The following is a 17,826-nucleotide window of genomic DNA, read 5'->3' as shown; positions in this document are numbered from 1 at the left end:
AGCGCATGATTTTCAAATTTGCTAACCATCAGAGTAAAATCATTCCAGAAACAACTCACTAACATATATTTTTGATGATAACACTGTACCCACACTGTTTGAGCTTAAAATAATTGCATATTTACTGCAAAGCCCTACCAGCACTGTGGAACTGGCCAATGTTATAGTCTAGTTTGGGGACAGTTTCTAGGACTGCACAATAAAAAAAGCTTCACTCTGATCTCATTTAAGTGTGATACTGCAATACAGCTGTAAAATAATGCATAAGAGCACGTATGTATGCACATGTAACTATGAATTGTGTTACGGGCATGTCTTGGGTCTGACTGAGAGAGTTCATTTTTCCTTAGCAGCGCTGTGCTTTGCCCTGGCAGCTAGAAGGGTGATGACTGCCCCGTCCTCCTGTAAAAAGGGGTGGTAGGAGAGGATTCTTTCCGAGAGATTTCTCTTAACATATATATACATATACATATATATATTAAAAAAAAAAAAAAAAAAAAAAAAAAAAAAAACCCACCAAAAACAAACCGCAAAGGCGGCAACAGTTTATCTGAGAGCTGTTTATTGCTAGAGGAAGATAGGCGTTCCCAGCGAAGGGAGCACAGGGAGCAGGGCGCACACGGAGCCCGGCCCCAGCCCGCCGTACCGCGGGGCGCTGCCGGCGCCAGCCGGGCACACGGAGCCGTGTGTGCCCAGGCCGCCGTGAGGCCGCGCGGCTCCCGGGCCGGGCCGGGCGCCATTTCCGAGCGGCGGCGGCGGCGTGTCCCTGCCCCGGGCCGAGCACGGGCTGCCGCGGCCACGGGCGCTCCCGCGGCGCCCTCAGCTCCCGCCGGGCCGCGGCGGCTGCGGGCGGCGGCTCCGGGGGGACGCGGCGGAGCCCTGCGGGGCCGGGGGCTGCGGCCGCCTCGGGGCAGCGGCGGAGCGGGGCGGGGCCCGGGCGGACAGGGAAGGCGGCCGGGGAAGGAGCGGGACCGCGGGAGAAAAAGGCCCGGGGGGAAGGAGGGGACCGAGCGGAGCCTCCGGGCGAGCCCCGGCTCCCTGCAAGAGCCCCAAATCAAACGAGCCCGGGTTGTGGCGGTGCAGTTCACTGGTTTATGTGCCAAAGGCCCTCCCACAGCCCGATTCCACCAGTGATGTCCCTCAAGGGTCCGTGCTGGGGCCAGTTCTGTTCAATATTTTTATTGACGACATGGATGAGGGTATTGAGTGTTTCATCAGTAAATTTTCAGACGACATATAATCTAATTTCAAATATTTTGGGAATTATGCCAGGAGCCATTGATTCTGAGTGCCACTTTTTGAAGTCAAATTGTTCTTTATGATGGAATGCCAGGTTAAATCCGGTTGGACCCTGCATCTCTTACCACCAAATTTCTATTTTGACTCTGTTCCCTGCTAATTCCTCAAAAATATTTCATTACTTATTTCAGAATGTACGTGCAAATGTGTGTGTAGCTGTTCCATCTAAAATTGTTTTATCTTGATCATTTATCTGTAATTGTTTGGATTTCTACTCTGAATTTAAGTGCTCTATATGAATTCTTCCTTATAAAAGTACCCCTCAATCAAGCTCTATGTTCTCATATTCATTGTCTTAATTGTTTTTAGATGAACTCTTATCACCACAGAGTAATATGATCCGAAAGCTCAAATACTAATCTGCTTCTCTATTACAAAACATAGTTTAACAGTTCGGGCTGATTTTAATTTCCAAAGACATTTTATAATCCCTGGTGTTCAAACTGAATTATGTGTGAGACCATGGTATTTTAATAGCATAGCACATGTATATTAGTTGTTTTTTTTTTAATATCAAATGTGTAAAATGTCTTTAAATAAGAAAGAATTGCAAAAATGGACATGCTGGCCTGTATTTAATACAGTGTAATAAACCAGATTGATATAATGCTATGATGTATTATAGTAGAAATCTGAAATTCTGGAAATTCCTTGGTAATACCAAAAGAAATTCTAGAAATGCTTTTTAAATTATATTTGAGAAATTCAAAATTTTAAAAAAACAGCCTTTCGAATGGTTTGTTGTGTTTGCAATATTTGGCTGAACAACATTGTTGCTATTTATTTACACATAATTCTGTGGCTAATATTTTTGTTTTTAGTTTAAATTGATTGAATTATTCCATACTGCTGGTTCCAGAATTCCGCAGAATTTCCTGTGTTCCACAGAATTCCTCAGAATGAGAGTTTCCTCATCCCAGAAGAAACAGGAACTCTAATTAGAAGAGTTAGAAGCCAAAGACAGTCAGTTCTGTAGTAGGCCTTTATTCTAAAAATGGTGCAGGTTTACACAGATATGCATGTAGAGTCTAAAAGTAAAATTCTGTGATTGAACTTGTTATATCAGAACAATTCTGTTTCAGAGAACGTCTGAAGTACACTTACCACCGCTTAGATTAACTCATCTAGAACTGAACCATCAATGAAGAATTTTGTTAAAATACAAAATATGATCCTCCGCATTGGAAGACAGTTTTTCCTGAACAAAACAATTCCACAGCAGCAAGCTGTCTAGAAAATAGCTGCACCTCAGGGTCTCTTTATTCATGCTTTTTTCTCTTTTATAGGCTAAAGATTACCCAAAACGCTGATGTGATTTCTTTGACAGATATACAGCTCTGGGTGGCAGTTGCACAAAACCTCAACACTTTAGATTCTTTCCTACTGAAAACCACACAGAAAACCCACATGGGATTTTAGTTCATACTACAATTTTTATTTATTTTCCATAGATAATATTTAAATACCTTTGGAAATAAACTTTTTTTTCCAGTTAATGTTCACTGGCTATGAATAATGGAATTCATAAGTGTAACTCAAATGAACACATAAGTTTAAAGTACAAGAACATCATAAATATTGTTTCCAGCTCTGTATTGACTACTTATGTCCACAGGAGGCTTCAATGTACTGTTATTATAGATGGAGCACCTAGAAATCAAAGGTATTGTGGAGTAACACTTCAGTATGATATATAGATTAAAAAGAGCAATTCAGTTTTAAAGTGTGAATTAAGCATTGTAACAATGAATCCATGGTGACCATTCAAAATGAATTTCAAGAAAAAGAACAGTTTATTTGCTTCATTAAAACCTGTGAAGCATTCAGACTGAATAACGTAAGCAGAATGCCCAAATATAAATCTTCTTAATTTACATCCAGGGTTTCATTATGCATATTTTATAGCACACCGCAGAACTTTAATTTACAGATTTTTGGAACTTTACCAACCCCAAAGAAGTGCTAAACATGCCTGTCGGAGCATTTAACCAAAGTCACAAGAGATTTCCTTAATGAGTGCAGAATTATCATTTATTTGCATTCTTAGTAGATTTAGAGCACTAAGGCCTATTAACAAGATAATGCTAAATGCTATTTGAATGTTAGTCTTCTGCAAACTATTCACTAAAATGAATAACTGAAAGTACAAATTTCATAGTATGTAACTAAATTGAGCCAGCATTTGCTCAGCTCATTTAGGTAGGTAATTTGACTCAATATGGCCAGTTACTGAACAATGTGCAGCTGAACAGACTCAAGCAAATAACTCAGATAAAAACTCTAGAATGCATCTCTACTCTTCGTTCACCTTTACTGTTAATTTTTCTAAATATTTAGCAATATATACAGGATGAAATAATAACTTGTCATTACAACCTCCATATATAACTAGGGATATTTTTTCTCCTTAATATGTATCAGTGAATATAATAATTATTTTACAAAACTGCCCACTGAAAAGAATTGTAATCTAACTGTGCATTACAATTCTACAGATTGGAAAAGCTCAGTTTTCCAGGACTAGAAGCTACAGTGTTTTTCAAGGGCTTGGGATAAAGAAAAAGTTAAGAAGATAAAATCTGATATCTGTTGATGAAACAATAATTATTTCTATGACAATATATAATTTTAGCATATGTCTTAGTGAAATAAACGACTTCTCTGAGCACATGGGATCTGGACTGACAGTATTTCTTATGCCACACATAGCTATGTAAGTAATTTTAATTAGGAGCTGAACAGATTTATCATAGCAAGACCACAGTTGCTTCGAAAACCATTAAAATTAGAATTACTTGGCTAGCATTATCAAAAAATCATAGAAGTTTGGGTTGGAAGTGACCTTAAACTTTATCTAGTTCTAATGGCCTGGCATGGGCAGGGGCATCTTCCTTGGAACAGGTTACTCAAAGTCCCATCCAGCCTGGCCCTGAACATTTCCAGGGATGGGCCATCCATAGCTTCTCTGAGCAATCTGATCCAGTGCCTCACCATTTTCATAGTATAGAATTTCTTCCTAATATACAAGAATTAATTAATTGGTGTTTCTTCCTTCTCAGAAGAGTAAGTTTTGTATTATTCTGAAAGTAGGAAGACACAAAACATCTAGCATAGATGTACGGTTTGAATTTTAATTGTTAATATTTTTTTTTGCCTTTTTGTTTTTGGACTGTAACTTTTGCTGTACTGAAACCTTTGGCTCTCAGTGTCTCTACAGTGCAAATCTGGATGGCAAGTTCAAGGAAACAGAGAAATAGGGACTTAGTTCTTATTTTTCTAAATGGCTTCAAAGCAGGCAGTAAAGACCCTACAGTCCCTCTCCTTAACAGAGTCATCATCTAATTTAGGAAGGATTTCTTTGTGCTGATTTATCCAGTTGCACAACAGCATTTAGATCTGAGGTGGCACAGGTTAAATTTGTACTCAACAACAGCTGTATTCTCTGGTATTTTAGTAGAGCTTGATTACAAAACAACACAACTCCTTTTCCATTCATACAACAAAAGATATCGTTAAACCAAGGGGGAGAATTGTAGACATCTATGTTCTATTCCTATATGCAGCTGGGACAAGGCAAACATCTGAATATCAAGTTGCAAAAGGTCACACAAAATGTATGGGTTATTCGGTATATACCCAGTCCCCGTACCAAACACTCAGGCTTCATGCCAATATTGAGATTGCTAAATTCCAAAACAGACATCGTTTTTGAAAATTTTATAACTCTACATCCATTACATAGCTGAACATGCATACCTAAAACCCAGAAAAAGAAATGCAAGATGATTTTCTTACTGATTTAAGGATATTTAGCATGTGGCATGTTTTAACTTATTTTAAAAATTACACATTTTGACAGTGTAGATGACTTGGCACAAAATGATCCTTGGAAATTTTTTCATGAGATATTCTTCTGGACCAGGCTATGAAGCTATATCATGTAGAGGTAAGAATTTATGTAAACACAGAGATAGCTTAAAAAAACCCCAAAAAAACAAACCAAAAAACCCCAACAAGCATTAACAACTAGATCAGCTGAATTATATACTAAACATTTGCAATTTATTTTTAAGCTATTGCTACCTGTAAACAGTGAGGAATTTATGAAATATTTATTCATTATATAATGAGCGACCTCTAAAACTCCTGATTATCATTTTGTTGCTCAATAACCCTATTACTGCCTTCAAAGGCAAATGCTGAAACATGATCACATTCTTAAAGCTTTATGATACATTTAGTTATAAGGATCACATATTAATGTGAAGCTTAAGTTGATGCAGAGAAAATAAAATTAGTGAAATGCACCTAACTTTCACTATTATGGACTAGACAAATTGCATGCAATTTAAAAGTAGCCAAGGACAAAGGATGAAAAAAAAGAAGTATCCAAACAGAAAAATGTACATCTAATAAAAGACCAGAAAAATATGTGCAATTCCTGGTTCTGGTCTGTAATAATAATAGCTATGGATAAAATCTTAAAAATGTGACCAATAAGAATGAGAAAAAAAGATGGAGATACCCTATGAAGCCTAAATAATTTCAGCAGTGCACTAACTCTAAACTTTTATACACATGTATATATTTTTCATCTTAAAAAATTGATAGATGTACCAAATCATTAACTGGCAAATAGTTATTCCTAGATACAAATTAAATTTTTGCTTTATTTTTTAAGATTTTGCCCCAAAAATCTTAGTTTGTGGTCCATATAATCTTATATCTAACTCAGATTAGAAAATAAAAATATGTCTAGAAAAACAGCAGAAAGAGGAGAAATTACTTAAAAAGATATAGTGTTGGGAGAATAACTTGCAACATGAATGGGGAATGTTATTCCCATTACTTCTTTTATCTGTTTGGGTATGTGACTCTATATGCATGCAAGTATATTGTGTGTATATCTACCTCATGATTCTAGAGCTTTTTCATCTACTATTGTAACAAGTTAAGAAATATTTCTGCCCTGTGTAAGTGGATAGGACATTTTTCAGTTTTGAACAAAATTCAAAGTGTTTTATGTTCCTCTACAAAGCAACTAGTGATTTTCTTTCTTGCTGTTTATGGAAGCTTAGGAATTCCAATACAATCAAGTCTCTAAATGACAAGCACCTTTGTACGGGGTGTTCAATTCTTTTGTAACATGTACCATTGGACTTGCCTTGTCACAGGAAGCAGCAGGCAATGTCTTACCATTAAAAAGAATATAATATATATATTAATATATAAGATATATATTAATATAAATATGTAATAATAAGAATGTTTCTTTTTCCTTTTAATCTGACGTTTTATTACCAGGAGAAATTATGTCAATGTATGACTCCCAGGCCCAGAATAGCTGTAAAATAAATAAATCCATTTTATCAGTAAATCTTGCACTACTGCTGCTACAGATTCAAACACGTACATTGGTAGGTCTCTGAATCAGTATCAATAAATACTGCAGCTTACCCCACTTGGTTTCCAGACGGATAAGGTTTTAATTATCCAGCATCAATCACATACTGTACAGAACCACTGTACTTAGGAGATCCACAAAGTTTACTGAATAGAATGTAATACAAGAACCCTAGGGACACTGACAGTTGTTTAGACTCTTGAAAAATGTAGACTATTTTTAGTGAAATGAAAGATTTTGTGATTACTTTCAGAAAGATCCATTGACATAGTGTATTTACTGACATAATGTCATATATATCATAGTGTCATATGTCCTTAAAATGCAATTGCGACTGTTCAGGAGACGAGCAGAAAACACAAATTGTTATTTTCTTTTTCTGAAATTTTAGGCTCAACATCCTTTGAATAAGGATGTGTTACGCAACAGAGAGTTTCTTGGATTCATTGTTTTGCTGAAGAACTGCATGTAGTCTAATTCTCCTGAAAAACATTTTATTTTTAAAATCATAGTTTAATGTAAAATTAACTTCCAGGGAAGGTTATGTTTATGTAATTCTCCATTTCAAGCCAAGAGTAGTGGCACACTCAAGTGTATCTTTCTGATTCTACCAGTAGCTGCATTCTAGATCAACAAAAACATTTGTCTGTCATGCTCAAGGTGTTAAGAGAATATGCTGAGATTCAGGAAATTTCTAGAAAGACAATGGATCCATTATAATTCTTTGAGAATATTATTTTTTTAATGTCCCATGGACTTGGTGTCAAATTAGAATTCTAATTTATTTTTTTATCCTCAAAAACTTTTTTGTACTTTCCCTATGGGACGGTAGTTAAGCACAGAATAAGAGTCAAATAAACATATCTTTTCCATATTGCCAACATGCAGTGCTGCAGTCTTCTTGTAGAGTTCATTAGCTTGTTAGAAAAATGTCAACAGAAGGGAAAGACATGGGGAAAAAAGGTATGCTATGAAGTTGAAACAGATAGAAGGTCCATCAGCAATGGAAGAAAATCCATTTGGATTATTTTTCCCTCAAAGATTGTTTAGTGATAAGTATGGAGGGGAAAAAAAATAGGATGCAATGTTAAAAGTGTAGTAAAGAATTACTGATTTAGTAGCTTAATCCTGAATTTGTTGAGAAATAGAGTGCATAATATTCTCATAAAGCTGCCAATAATCTTACAGAATCAGTAATTTTCTAGAACACAGTACAAATTTAAGAATCAAGCCAGACTTCAGAATCCTTTGGTTCGCCACATGTTCACCTATGGCATTTGCTACACGTTAGGTGTAGCAAAAATTGTTAAAATTTACAATATGCACATCCTCAGATGGCACGGATATTTTGGTGAGAGACAAATACCGCATTCTTGAGTCATTATCTGTGACAATTATAAAAGTCTACAGTATCATGGACTATATAAGGAAAGGGTGGTACTAGTGAAATGCAACACAGCTACATAATTTTCTTTCACTGTAACTCTTTTTAGTATTTTTGTAGGTAAGTTTGTTTTGTTTCAGGAGAGTTTTGTGTTTTCTTGAAAATCAAAAAAAATTAGTTCTAATAGCGACAACATACTAAACCCCATTCGCATTTTTTATACTTTTCGAGTGTTATAAATTTGAAGAAAAATTCCTGCTGCTTCTTCTCCATGGCCATAAAAAAATAACTTCCTTGTAGTAGGATCTATTTTGTTAGAATAATACAAATTCACTATTGAAGGTTTTTCAAATAATTTTTTTGCAAAAAAGAAATGGGATAAAATATATCTTATTTCTGAAGCTACTAGAAAATTGCCACTCGTGCACTCTACTGCTACTACAATATTATGTTTTCTAATTTTTCCCTGTTGTTTTAATATATAAACTTGTGAGTGATCATGGGGAAGTATTAGGATAAGAATTTAGGAATCTTTTAGTATTCAGAGGATGCAGACTTCTCTTTTTTCAGTGTTTCTCTTTACCAAAATATCCTCACTCTGCTTTCCATGCCTGAAAATATTCCTGTCTTACTGTTAAAAATTATCATTTAGTATTTTAAAGACACTAATATTACAATGTGCATATATTACAACTGATAGCCTGAATTCTGAATTGCTCTTTTCCAAATCCCTCATTGCAATAGACTGAGGCACTCAAGGTTACTAGAAGTGCTCTTAAAAAATAACAGGATATTTCACACAGCACCATCAACAGCAAAGTTCTGGACAGTTCTGCTACAGGAGATTATGGAGACAGTAAATATCAGGAGTTCAGAAGAAACAAAATTTCTGCCCAGAATTCCATAAATCCATACTAGAAGGACAAGCCATGAATAGGGAAATAAGCCACAGAAATTGTCCAGGCTCTCATGCTTATCCAAAACTGTGTGCCTTCTAGGAACTCTTTGAGTGAGAATAACAAGCTACACAGATGACTGGTCTGACCTAGTAGGGTATTTTATACTGTTTTACATTCTTACAAACAACAGCTTCTCATCTCTCACTTCTGTAAACACGTTTCCATCTATATCTCTATATATAGCCATTTCTATGTTTCATACATAAACAGGAGTTTTTGTGATTCCTTCCAAAACCTGAATTCACTCTCAAAAGCAGCCCTAGTTTATGGTGACTCTGGGAGCCTGCTTCTGTGATAGGTGACATTAAAGAAGACATTCCCACTGCTTTAGATTATTTGATCCAATGCAGTTATCAATGCTAAAGGCAATTTCCCAAAATTGTGTAGCATGAAAAAGAGGTCACTACAGAGTTCAGAAGCTGTTTCTCTGCCCTGTGCCATGAATGGTTAACTTCCAAAGATCCTGATTTTGTATATATGATGGAAAAGACATCAATCCTAGGTAAAAGCAAGGGAGGAGTGACCAAAAGATTTTGGCCAGAACATGAGGAATGATGCTTACGCTGGTTTAAAGCATCATTAAATAATTCAGATAGAAGGGACCTCAGAATGTTTCAGGACAAACCTTCCTGCTCAAAGCAGGAACATGAAATCAGACCAGATTTCTCATGGCTTGATAGAGTCTTTAAAACCTCCAAGGATACAGACTGTATCCAGTGTCTAGGTCCCTCTGAATGGCAGCTTTGCTCTCAGATATGTCAACAGCTCATCCAGCCCCTCTCCCCCACAGCCCAGCCACACACACACTTTGATGTCATCTGCAATCTTGAGCATGGCACACACCATTCATCTCCTCCAGGTCACTTGTGAAGATAATAACCAGGACAATTCCCAGGACAGCCCCTGCAGTACTCATCTCTTTACATGCCTCCAGGTTGATTATGACCTATTAGCCACTGCCCTCTGAGGGTGACCATGCAGCAAAATTTTTAATGCTGTGTACCCACTTGTAGCATAATGTTGGGGCTTTTATGAAAATATACTGTGGGACATGCTGTTGAAAGCCTTGTTAGAGTTGATACAAATGATGTCCACTGCTCTCCTGTCATCCACAAATCCATCATTTAATTACAGAAAGCAATCATGCTGGTCAGGCATGATTTGCCCTTGGTAAATCCATGGTGACTGTTCTAAATCATTTTCTTCTCCTTCATATGTCCAGAAATGTGTTCCAGGAGGACTCAGTCCCTGATTTTCCCAGCTGTGTCAGCTAAACCAGGACATCTGGTCATTTCAACCTAATTCCACTTTCAAATTAAACTCAGGTCATACAAGCCAAATATTCACCTTCAGACAACAGCATCTGTCCCACTGATCAAAGCAGGAGTGTGGATATGCATACATGAAAGTGATAATAAAATTATCTCTAATGACAAATAGCTTCTCTTTGTAAGCAATTTCAGTGACTGGCAAAGGAGAAGGAGCACTGATGAGAAGGTGTAGACGTCAGAAGTGTATTGCATTTCAAGATTTGAGGAAAATGGCATAGGTGGCTCTTTTAGATCTATGGCATTTCTTAAATTTCATTCACTCTCTATCTGTAATCTGTATACTTGTTGAAAGAGTATGGTTGTCACAAATGTCATATAATCACTTCATGGTCATAAATTAGACAGACAGATATATACATTACCAGGGTGCAACTGGGGCTAGTGCCAGTCCTGAGAATATGACACTTCCCTGAGGCTGGGCCAAAGCTGTGCCAAAACACCAGCCTGCAGGTGGGGAAAGCTGACAGGAACCACGCTCAACACAGCCTTGGGGGAGTTGAGCAAGGCTGCCATGCATGGAGCCAGGCCAGACCATCAACCCCTGCAGGTCTCAGCTTACACCAGGAGCAGTAGCTGTGCAGGAGGACTGTGGCTTCACCAAGGACTGAGCGCCTGTGCCATGCTGAAAACAGCTCCTATGGGCAGGTGTCAGCCCTGCCCATGCCTCCCCACAGCACTCCCAGGAGACTCTCTCCTCAGCCACCACTTCTATGGGACTGCTTAAGGCCACACTGGTCCCCAGCCCTACTGGCCAAACCTCCTAAGAGATGTGCTCAGGGTCCTTACACATGCAGCCATAGTGAAAACTACTGCTGCAGTCTACTGTAATTTTTATATGGAAAGTCAGCTGTTGTCTTCCTCTCAGGTGCTGTCTATCAGAGTTGTTAGGGTTGGGATGGACCTCTGGAGATCATGCAATTCAACTCCCTGCCAAGGCAGGGTCACCCAGAGCAGGTTATGCAGGAATACATCCAGGTGGGTTTTGAGTGTCTCCAGAGAGGGAAAGTTCATGACCTCCCTGACCTCCCTCCAGTGCTCTGCCACCCTTTGTGTGAAATATGAAGAAGTATGTTGACCAAAAAAGAAGTATCTTCACTATTCTTCATTAGCAGTCTCAAGCACCCAATCCTGAATTTCACAAACAGGCTAAAAATCTTATGCATAATATGTGTATATGTTTCACATTTACACAATTTGAAAACATAAATTCAAGTGGGGTTTTAGCCTTCAAAATCAAATATCACAACAGTATTATACAATCAGTCATGCACTGTTTGTAATGTTTGAAAAATTGCCTAGAGAATCTATACCAAGTTCCAGTGTTTTCTTGTTCCCTATATTTTCATGCTTTATTATGATGATCCTAAGAAGGGAAGACAAGTTGGTATAATCTATCCAGTAAGATTTTTGCAAGTTCATTTGTGTTAGCTTAATATTATTTCCTGCCAGTACTTCAAGACTGAAACAAATTGTTTAGCCTATTATGAAAGACTTCTGTGTTTTCATTCCTAAATTAATGCAGTCACTAAATCATTGGCAAGACACGAGTACAGTGACAACCAGTCTCCTCTGAGGTTCCTTTGGAACAGAAGGATAATGAATTGACAGTTCAGGTTTATATCTTTTATCTGTGATTGTCACACTAATTTCTGGTTTTGAGGAATTTTAATTTATTTCAAGCAAATTTCCACTGTATTTTTCTATATTCTCATTAAAACCAATATAAAGAACCCTCAGAAAAAGCCTAGTGAAGCATTCAAATGCCCTGATATTAAGAGAAAAATCAATAGTTGATGTGTGTTTGTGTTTCTTAGAATCACTCTGGGTTTTTTGGTAGCAAGGTACTAGTTTATCAGTCTACACAGCAACATGCACAATATGTAAAGTGTAAACTGCTCTATTTTAATGGATGAATAAGGAACAGAGGAAAGGTTTAAGGAGGAAAAAAGAAAGGGAAGTTTTAAACAACAGAGATATTTGAAATTATACAATAATAGAACTTGTGTCACCTAATCTAGGACTTTGGCATAACATAAACAGCTTCAAATCATAATCTGTTAAGAGTGGACACTGCATATTCTAGAACACAAAGGTTTTCCCTAGTTCTTGCCTAGGATTTTGAAAGACAGACTTTGTGCAGCAACTTTATAACCACTCTTTTGTTCCTGTAGTACTGCTTGAGATTATACATGCAGCTAGTCTCAATTTTGTAGCCAAATTTCATATTAACATAGAATGTATTTATGATCACTGCTCTGAAAAGCATATTTGATTTATCATGTGTCTGAAATTGCACTGACTACTAATTTTCATTAATTCCTTTGTAAGTGGTCCTGATTTCTTCTTAATTCTCATATCTGAAATTTGTAAGGTAGCTTGTAGCCAGTCTGGAACTTACATGAGGTAAGTGATGCATTAAAAGAAAAGATATATTAGATTGCAATACTGGAAAGTGCTAGAATAGGATAGCAGTAAATCCAACACAAACTAGAAAAATTGATACACTGAAAACTTCTTCCTACATATTAGTCTTTCTTGTTTATTGTATGTCACTCAGGCACACCAAAATACTTACCTGTTCTACATTGTATCAGAAAGGTAGTGAAATGGGGAATATGTTGCACATCCATTTATCTCTTTTTATTGCAATCCATAAATGAAGTCAATAACTATGATAGCCTATCAATCTGTGTTAATAGCTGATGTATATAAAAGGAGATAGAGGAGTACAGTTGTCATTGGTTCATAATGGATGAGAAGGATCATAATTCCCTAATATGTGAAATAAATAGGTTTTTTACTCCCAAGGACTTCTAGGGGACCAATAAAAAGCTTGCTCTGACTTGAATCAAAATGATTATGTCACCATAATTTTTCTCAGTACTACAATCAAATAGCCTTGTTGCTGTTGATTACACATGTGCAATCCTGTGATGTTCTTTTTAATGTATTATAACTGAAAACATTTTGTTCCATTAGAGAAAATCTTAATGTTTGAAACTCTGATCAACTTTTAATCCTTACTTGTTTGATAATTAAGCAGGGCTTTAGTGACTTGATCTAAATAACATGATCATTGTGATATTCTGGGTGCTGTAGCAGTTATGTTTCTCTGAGATGCAGAAACAGATTGTCATATTTCTTTCCTTTACAATGTGCAGTGTGTCAAGCTTTAAGGTAGCAGTTCTCTACTTCTACATACCAGGCTTACATGAAGGAAATGATGAACCAAATGAGACTTTAATTTCATCTTCTTAGCAAATGACTTTTCTCTGTATCAAATATTTTCTTAGTTTATTTTTCAGGCAAGGTTTACAAACAGTTTTTACATGAAGTAACAAGGTATGATCCTCATTGGAAAGGGAAAGCAGTATTTGAAATATGTCCTCAGTGAAGAGTTCTCATAATCACAGCTTCATTCAGTAGAATTTATTTGTGGAGCTGAGAACTAAAATGAATTAAGTTTTCCTACTAGGTGATAAAAAAATTAATCCTTTCTAAAGGTGTTCAAATGTCATTAAACTCTCCTTACAGAGTGCTGTGATGGAGTCCAGTGAATTTCAGTATGGATTACAGAACTACAGAGGTTTTGGTGAGACATTTTTAATCAGTTTTCCTAAATTTACAATAATTCTATCTACTATAAGAGGATACAGGGTTGATTTCAAATCAGAACAGATCACAGAGCCCAGTTTTAAATAGTGGTCTGAAATCTCAGATTTGGCAGTGATTTGGAAAAGACTGAGATAACTACATGTAGCAAATTATTTTTCTTCTCTCTATGCACAGCCAGACAAGGAGATGAGGATAACTGAAATGGGATGTTTGATGTCTCAGTAACTTTAGAGAGATTTTAATAATGCAGTCCCTTTTATCCAAAGAAATAACTTTAAATTACTTCAAAGCACTTCATAAACATTACAAAATCTGAAGAGATTTAGGACTTGAGAGAGTAATGGATTAGATAAAAAGAATAATTAAAGTGAAGTTGTTGTTTGTGGCTTAACAAATCTATGAATAATAGCCATGGATTGCAAATATGACGCATGAATTTGGATATCTCTATTCTTTGTGGATAACATTAAACATGTTATTGTACCTGGTTTTAGAGCAAGTAAAATCATTGTTTTGGAAAAATGTCGCTTTTTCTGACACCTAAAATTAAATACTTAGTTACATTAAAAAAAAAATCGGCTACCTGAACTTCTCCCATGTTACTTTCAGCTGTGTTTCATTTATGAAAGGATGTGATCCAACCTTCACTTACAGGTTTTGACAGGTGTATTTTATTTTTTCATATAAAAACATGGAAACTTTTTATTACTGTAAAAGCTTAAAAACCTATTAAAGCTATATACAATATGAAAAAATAAAATTGTTTCTAAAAATACGTGTATATTCACATAAATGAATAACACTTTTACTTGGATTTATAATTTAAATATTTGTAGTTTTTTTAGTCCATATTGAAGTTTTAATTATTTAGGTTAATAAAAACCAATGATTTGCTGTACATCTGTATATTTGCCAGTCTGGTGAGCAGTGTCTGAGGGAACTGGGTCTGATTAGCCTCAGGGAAAGGAGGCTCCAGGGAGGACCTCATCAGTCCCTGTAAACACTGTACTGTCACAGGTAAGTAGTGAAAGCATGAGGTGTTTGCTGCCTACAACTACCTGAAAGGAGATGATGGTGAGCTGGGGCTCAGCCTCTTCTCCCAAGTAATAAGCAAGAGAACAAGAGAAAATGACCTCAAGTTGCACCAGGAGAAGTTTAATTTGTACATTAGGAAAAATTTCTTCAACACCTAAGAACCTAAGGGTTCTTGGGCATTAGAATAGGCTGTGCTGGAGAAGTGGTTGAAGTCACCATTATGGAGGTAATTCAAGATTTGTAGATATGGTGCTTAGGGACATGGTTTAGTGGCGGGTAGGCAATGCTGAGTTAGACTCAATTATCTAAAAGATCTTTTTCAACCTGAATATTGCTATGATAGCTCACATTTTCAAATTTAACAGCATATTTATTGTAACACCCAACTATCAGAAATCAAAGTCTTAACATGAAGATACTCTGAAAGTAAATACTACAGTAAGTGCTTAAAAAGGGGCACATCAGGATAACAAAATTCTGCAGCTATTTTTATAACTGAGATACGAGAAAGAGATTATTATAAACCCAAAATGGTTGCTGTGTTTACTATGTGGAGATATCTGAAGTTGCACAATATGAGTTTCTTGGGTTAAGAAAGTAACTGAAGATAATTGTATAAATTCAATCTTTTTCAGTTGCACATTAGACCTCTGAGACTAAGCATTGCACAGACCATGACAAATGTAATGTACTTTCTACTTTGTATTCTTTCCAAACCTAAATAGTTGCATGGATCTTGCTGGTTCTGGAAGTAGCTGTACAGTATGTATAGTCTTTTCCCTGATGTACATGTCAATGAAATAATTTGGATTTTTTTATTTAAATTAAGATTTTTCTTAAATGCACAGAGAAGGTTCGAAGTGGATTTAAGAGGACTGAGAATGTTCACAATCCTAAAGCTAGATTTCTAGAAGATTGCACAGGACAATAAATTAGCTGTTAAGCAATTAGATGTTCATAAAACTGGACCTGAAATCTGATACTGCTATGAGGTTTCCTAATTAAAATTAGAACATGTTTACAAAAAGGATAATGTAAGTATCTTTTCACACTGTCCTGGACTATTGTAGAAATTTGTGGCAGTTTCAATTTTCTAGTTACCCACTTTTCCTGGCTTTTAATGAATTCCCTTATCAAAGCTGAAAGTATTTGCACATCTTGCAGAATCCTTCAACACCAAATTTATCCCAGAGGTATTTCGGAATTAATTTTAATAGAATTTTTTTTTTTTGTGCTGGAGAAATCATTCTACATTTCAGCACTCTCCATGATATGACAGTGCTGCATACAGACATTTTTAATATTCTCTCCAGGTATACCCCTGTGGCTACTGCTAAGACTCCTTGCTCTACAACTGTTCCTGCTGGGGGAAAGGTGTTGCTATAGCTGCAGGCTAATAGTAACTGCCACTGCTGATTTGATGCCATTTAGTCTGTATCTGCAGAGTCAAGAAAAAACTATCTCTTTGCCTACCTACCCTTTGCATCTTTGGAGCTAATTACTTTTGCTCGTCAGTACCAAGATATTTACATGGCTTTGCCTGATGGAGTAGGAGCACAAAAATTCACTGCTCAAATTCAGATGCTCACAATCATGCATTATGTTAATGGTGACATTCAGACATACTTAAGGAAAAGCACAACAATATACCAAATTTCAAACTATTTAATTAACCTCTAAGATTTGAGTGAAATGAAATTATGAACACTTTGTTTAAAATGAAGTTTCTAAGCTAAGAGAGGGAAAAGGTCAAGTTAATGCACTTCACCTTCAATACTGTGAGCCATTTTTTCTCATTCATTCTGAAGTTTATAATAATTTGACTGATAAAGCAGGATCAAATTCTCCATTAATAAGCCACATCAAGGCCTAAGGCTTACATATCATATTGTGCTACGTATTTTCTTTTTCTCTTGATCACTGCCTAAACTCCATGTGCTGAATCTCAGAAATACTACCATGCACAGTCTTTTTGTGTCAGGACTATATAATAACGCCCAGAGAAGTTACGGATGCCCTACTCCTGGAAGTGTTCAAGGACAGATTGGACTGGGCCTTGAGCAAACTAATCTGGTCAAAAGTATCATTAACATGGTGGGAGGGTTGGAACTGGGTGATATCTAAGGTCCTTCCAATCCAAATCATTCTGTGATTCTATGAATAGCTCAATGCAAATTACAGTTATTTTCAGCATCTGACTATAGTACAAGCTCCTCTTAAGGCCTTCCTTAGCAATATTCATTTTTTCAGGCATAGCAGCGTTTCCTGCACTTTCACCCTTCTCTTTCCTTCTGTCAAGAAAGCTCTTCTCCTTACTTCAGGATAACTACTACTAGCTATCATGAACTGTAATTTAATCAAGAAATATTTCAGTTTACCGGAAGGCAAGATCACTAAGGTCAGTTCTGTGCTACCACCTGGAGTTCAGCTCAGAAAGTTCACTTCACCTTAAGCCCTACACACATTTTCTTCAGTGTAGACAAGTATCACATGGTTTGTGTTTTTTTCTCCTCCATATATCTTGTTTCTTTGTGGTTTTTACACTAATATGCACCTGATTTATGCTTAGATTGAAATTATAGCTTTTTTAGGGAAGAAATCCTGAAAAAAATCTGATCTTCAGATCATCTGCAGCTTGGCTCTTTGCCCCTAGCACTGCAGTTGATAGCATTAGTGATCTATGACAAAGGTGTAAAGAAATTTTGTAGATAATTCTACATCATTTTGTCTTCATATTTAATGTGCATTAGGCAAATTCAAAGAACTGCCTTTATTTTGAAGATCTTGTGAAAATATCAG

Source organism: Sylvia atricapilla, chromosome 4 (assembly GCF_009819655.1).
Source record: "Sylvia atricapilla isolate bSylAtr1 chromosome 4, bSylAtr1.pri, whole genome shotgun sequence".
In the NCBI taxonomy this organism is placed as follows: domain Eukaryota; kingdom Metazoa; phylum Chordata; class Aves; order Passeriformes; family Sylviidae; genus Sylvia; species Sylvia atricapilla.
The sequence above is the reverse complement of the archived record's forward strand: the minus strand, read 5'-3'. Positions refer to the sequence as shown.